Source organism: Capsicum annuum, chromosome 9 (assembly GCF_002878395.1).
Source record: "Capsicum annuum cultivar UCD-10X-F1 chromosome 9, UCD10Xv1.1, whole genome shotgun sequence".
Lineage (NCBI taxonomy): Eukaryota > Viridiplantae > Streptophyta > Magnoliopsida > Solanales > Solanaceae > Capsicum > Capsicum annuum.
Genome location: NC_061119.1, coordinates 214937904 through 214943359, shown reverse-complemented (window position 1 = coordinate 214943359; position 5456 = coordinate 214937904). Strand labels below are relative to the sequence as shown.

General features: G+C 39.0%; 2 pseudogenes; both read right to left on the bottom strand.

Annotated features, from left to right (window-relative positions):
• Nucleotides 1-513: 513 nt before the first annotated feature.
• Nucleotides 514-2790, bottom strand: LOC124887201 (annotated as a pseudogene).
• Nucleotides 2791-3776: 986 nt separating this feature from the next.
• On the bottom strand, nt 3777-5456 carry LOC107841130 (annotated as a pseudogene).

Below are 5456 nucleotides of genomic sequence, written 5' to 3'. Positions count from 1 at the left end.
GCAAAGTATAAAACTCAATGTTTAAAGTTGCTGCAGATGGACAAGATTGTTGAGAAGCCCATTAGAGTCAATCTCATATCCACAGATTCCTAATTCTTTAACATTCTGAATCCCCAAAATAACCCCGATCGTGGAACAACGTGGATACAAGTAAGAAATAGTTTGTGTGTTTGGAAAAGCCGTGCGACTCCCTTTGTCAGCAGATACTCTTGAGGGACTCGGCAGATAAACTCTCTTCGCTTTGAGATGCCTTAATGGCATTAGTCCCTAAATTTCCTCAGGAAAAGTTATTGTTATAACTGAAACACCCATGTGACTCCCTTGAACAATGAACATCTGCAGATTCCATAACCTGCAAATTTCTTGAGGAATGTCTAAATTTTCATCGCATTGCAATGATAGGTACCTCAACCAGATGAGGTTTAGTATCTGTAGAGGGAAATTATTAATCTCTATGTGTCTCAACTCCAAGACTTTGAGTAATTTGAAATGAAGAGAATAAAATATGAATCCCTAAGAAGAAAAGAGAATAGAACGGGTTCGTTTCCAAAGATCGTTGTGGTCATGATCTCTCAACTGACGATGTGCAGGGGTAAGAAGAGCCCTATAAAGACCACAGCGACAATAATCAATTTCATCACCAGCCCTATAAAGACCATAGAGACAATAATCAATTTCATCACCAGTCACGCGTTTAAAAGGCTGCATTTTTTGCATACTGAGATATCTACATTCCAAATCGGATACGCCAAGCACAATGTCGTTCATGATAAAAATGTTCTCCTTTTGAATTTCTCTCATGCACAGGTCATATATTAGATCATGAACCTTACATGATCTAATTCTTGTTCCATCTATAGACTTTTCTTGCAGACGAGGACTAGACATCTATTGACAAGCTCTTGCAAACACCTCTCAGCTTCTCCTTCCAAATCATTTTCCAACTTCAGGAACCCCTCAGCCATCCATGATCTCATCAAATTCTTCACTGGTATCTCACTGTCTTCCCGAAAAATCCCGAAATGCAGAAGACGTGCTTTTAGATCGCTAGTCAAGTGATCGTAACTCAACCCAAGCACATGTGAACATTGTTTGTCAGGATCATTTGTGACAAATGCCTTGACATCTGTAGCAACATTTTCCGAGTCTTCTATTTCCCTTTTAGATTTGAGAAGCCCAGCAATCACGGCAATAGTTAGTGGTAACCCGTGACACTTCTCTGCAATTTGCTTCCCAATAGTCTCGAACTCAGATGGTAATGGTTCATTTGCAAATGCTATACTTTTAAAAAGGTTCAAACTCTCATCCGGACCCATTAAATCCATCTGCAAAGAAAGATTCTCTGTACCTGCATTGCGAGCTACTTCAGTGTTACGGGTCGTCAATAATATTCCACTCCCCTTGTTTTCACTTGGAAAACATAGTCTCACGGCATCCCATGCTTCACTTTTCCACATGTCGTCCAATACAATTAAATATCTCTTACCCTTTAAACTCTTTTGTAGTATGTTTGCTAGCACTGCCTTATCATTCATGTCAAATGTGCCACCTTTAGTAGATCTCAGAAGGCTCAACAAGATTTCCTTTACATTGTGTTGTTGACAAACAGTAACCCAGGCACAAACATCAAAATGAAAACGAATGGACGCATCATTGTACACTTCGTTCTCTAAGGTTGTTTTACCTATGCCTCCCATCCCGACAATCGGGATGACTTTGGGTTCACTAGACTAGTTTCTAGTAAGATCTTCTACCAACCATTTCCTTTGATCATCACGTCCAACCATACTGTTCTCAACATTCAGAATATTTCTTGACGAGCTTGGAAACTCTTGAACTGTTGATTCCTTTGATGCATGTTTGCCTTTATCTTGAATCTTTGTTGACTCTTTCCAGATACGATCAATGTCCTCTGCTACTTGTTGCAGGCTATCAGAAAGCCTATCATGTGCGTTTTCTCTCAGATTTTCATCATTTGCCAATACAACTTCAGTTACTCTTAGCTGAATTGTTTGTTCAACAATATTTTCAACTTCTTTTATCTGTAGTTCCAAATCTGTCATTTCCCCTGAAACATTGTTTTTCTCAAAGTTCTTGGCAACTACTTCCAGGGGACTAATCTTTTCATGAAGAGTAGAAAATTCCTCTTCATGTGGTTTTGATTCAGAAGGATATCAGTAAAGAAGATCAAGAGCCGAGCGATTGAACTCTTGGGACAGATTTTATTTGCCCGATTGCCCAAGTGGATCTGTTGACAAAGAAAGACACTTGGATTTTTCAAACTTACAAACTATTTCATACTTGTCTCCACGTTGTTGCATGAAGGAGGTTATTTTGGGGATTCAGAATGTTAAAAAATTAGAAATCAGTGGAACCTGGGATTTTGTCATCCCAAGGTCAACTTATTGGAGTTGTCATTCCATTTCTTTAAACTCGAACTCTTTTTTTCATATGTACAACTTATTTTGTGCAACTTGCTAGCAGACACAATTTCCCTTTTCAACCTCCATTAAAGGTAATACAATTTTCTTTATGCTTCATCAATGAGTTATGCTTTAGAGAAGCACAAACCCAAAACTTTTTGTTTATCAGAAATGATAAAACAGAAACAGTTCCTCTTGTGGGCTGTCGATTGACTAGCACCTTCTCTCAGTACTAATTCCAATTTAGAGCTTGGTCATTTGAATTTAATTAGAGTCTTCGACGTGAGCTCGATGTACTTCTCGGGTTTTCCGCTGCAGATACTTTCTCTCTTTTTGTTGAGGTACCTATCCTCTTCGACTCACACATCTTTTGGCATACCTCGAGCCGCAATGGCGGAACTAGAATATTTACTAAGGGGGTTCAAAATCGAAAAAGTAAGCGCACGAACTAGCCGAAGGGGGCTCAACATCACCTATATATGCATAAAAAATAATTTTAACCATGTATAAATAGTATGATTTTCCATCGAAGGGGGTTTGGATGAACCACCTAACCACAAGGTGGCTCCACCACGGCTCGAGGAATTCGCAAATTATTGAATCTACAAACTTTCATTGTTCAAGGTTCAGTTCACTCATTTATAAAGTTTCCAGAACTAACTTGGGAAATAAAGAAACCTAGACACCTGAAACTCAGAAGCTTTTATTTGCCGGATCCTCCGAGTTCATCCATTGATGGAGAGAGGAACTTGGTTTGGTCAAACATACAGCCTGTTTCGGGCTTGCTTCCTTATTGTTGCACTAAAAAAGTCCTGTCCAGGATTCAAAACATTAAGAAATTATGTATTCGGGGGCACGTCTATGACTATCAGATGAGTGAAGAAGTTATGAACTTCCGCAAAATTGTTGATCTGCCTCAGCTAGAAACATTGAGTAGTACAGTTGATCGTTATCACGTAAGTCACTGGAGTTCAAGATCCCACAAATTGACAGTTTGTGTACCTAGTGCAACACAATTTCCATCAAAGCTCAAGAAGTTAAAGCTGGTTGGAACTCGTCTAGCATGAGAGGACTTGAACATCATAGGCCATTGGCCTAACCTCGAGGTGCTGAAGCTGAAGCCAAATGCTTGTCGTGGCCTAGAATGGCGTCCAATTGAGGGAGGATTTCGTAAGTTGAAGTTTTTGCTAATAGAAGGTTCAAACTAGCTATGTTTCTCTTCAAAAATGTCAATGTGTGCGTGCCAGTTCCTTCAAAATGTTCATTTTTGAAGGATTTGACACGGGTACGGCATCTTTGTTGGAGAGTACAAGCAACATAGAACACGTCGGTTTTCTACTTTTACACCTTCAATTAAGTTTCTATGAGGCAATGGTTCTTCTCCTCTCTAGTCCAGTTCTGCGCAAAAGCATTGATGAAAATGGATCATGTTAAGTCGATAATAACAAGTTAGGTAAAAGAATATGATAATAGTTTTAAAAAGTTGATAGGATTATACTTCTGCAACTTTGTTCAGCTTATCTCTAACATTCTGCAGCAGCTGAGAAAGGTCGCTGTCCCATTTGTAGAATTCCAGCTCTTTCTTGTCGAGTATCTATTCAGCTACCTATAAAGCAAGAAGAAGCAAGATTGTTGACAGTAACTGGTTACCGTTTTTCCTTTAATGTCTGTAGGTCTAAGAAGGAAAAGAAACAATGCAATAGGGCGACAACTTGTACGACAGCACTAGTTCAACAAAGGAATTTGTATCGACAGTTTAGGATTACTCCAATGTTACATTTCTTCTAATCTGAATTTATCGTCTGCCGGACATTTTTAACACGGATGAATACTGAAATTCTCATTTTTACAATGTTGATGTTACGACAAAGTGATGATAAAGAAAGGAACTAGTAATATTTCAACTATCCATCAAAGTTGAAGTAATAACGAGTAAAAGGGATCGAACGGCAATATAGTAAGAAGGAGAAAAATGTAATTCAGAAAATTCTACGACCAATGAACTAAGTTGTTTGTGACAGAGGAGTATTGTTGTGGTATGAACTAAACTATCCACCCTCACATCCATGTGAAACCCATGTTGCTCGGATGCATGTCCGATCCTTCAAAAATACTGTATTTTTAAAGGATTTGACACGGGAGCAGCAACATTTTGGAGAGTCCGAGCAACTTAGTGTCAAACTATGGTGTAATAATTAAGTTTACAACCATGTTCTCCACATAAGTTGCCTAGGATACCCTTCAAAGAGAAAAAGATTTACGATGGCGGTGCGGAGTCTAGATTGTGCTCACTTTAGCTACTCCACCGAGTACCTGCTAACTCTCACCAGCACAGGTATGGGGTAACTCTACCTAGCAAAGGTTAGGTAAACAGAATGAACCAACTAGTGTTTCTTTTTTCCACTGCTCGGATTTGAACCTCGTCATATTTATCCTCCCACTTCATTGACTACTAAGCCACACCCATGGGTGTCCTCGGATACCATTCAAATTATGACTTAAAATAACTTAGAATTTAGCTCGTTCCATATTTCTATGATGAAAATCTAGCTTTATATACCACAAGTACAACGTAGAATAAAACGAACACTTCAAAGAAGACATTACTGACCTTTCTCCCAATCATGCGACCTCCAGCTGAATGCGCAAAATAGGTGTTGTAAAAATGGCAAATAAATGCTTGAGGATCCTTTCTGATAGCTCCTCTAAGTAACGAGCATAGCTTACACCAGAAGTTAAAGGTTCCGGGATGGCATGACCTTGCTGTCTAAACCATTCCAAATCCTTTGCTAAGACCTCTGATCTTTCTAATCCTGTGTTCCTGAACTCAGTATCTGCAGTCAAACGAAAGAGCCTCTAAGTCATTTATTTATACGTCTGTGGAGAATGTGTGCTTGAAAATTTGAAGGCACAGTCACTTCATGGTGTTAACCCCATTAGTGAAAAGCATTACTAAACATAAAGGGATACACCTTTCCAATGAACCATTGCTTCCTTTTGTAATAGGCACTTGATGGCTATGAATACCTGCAT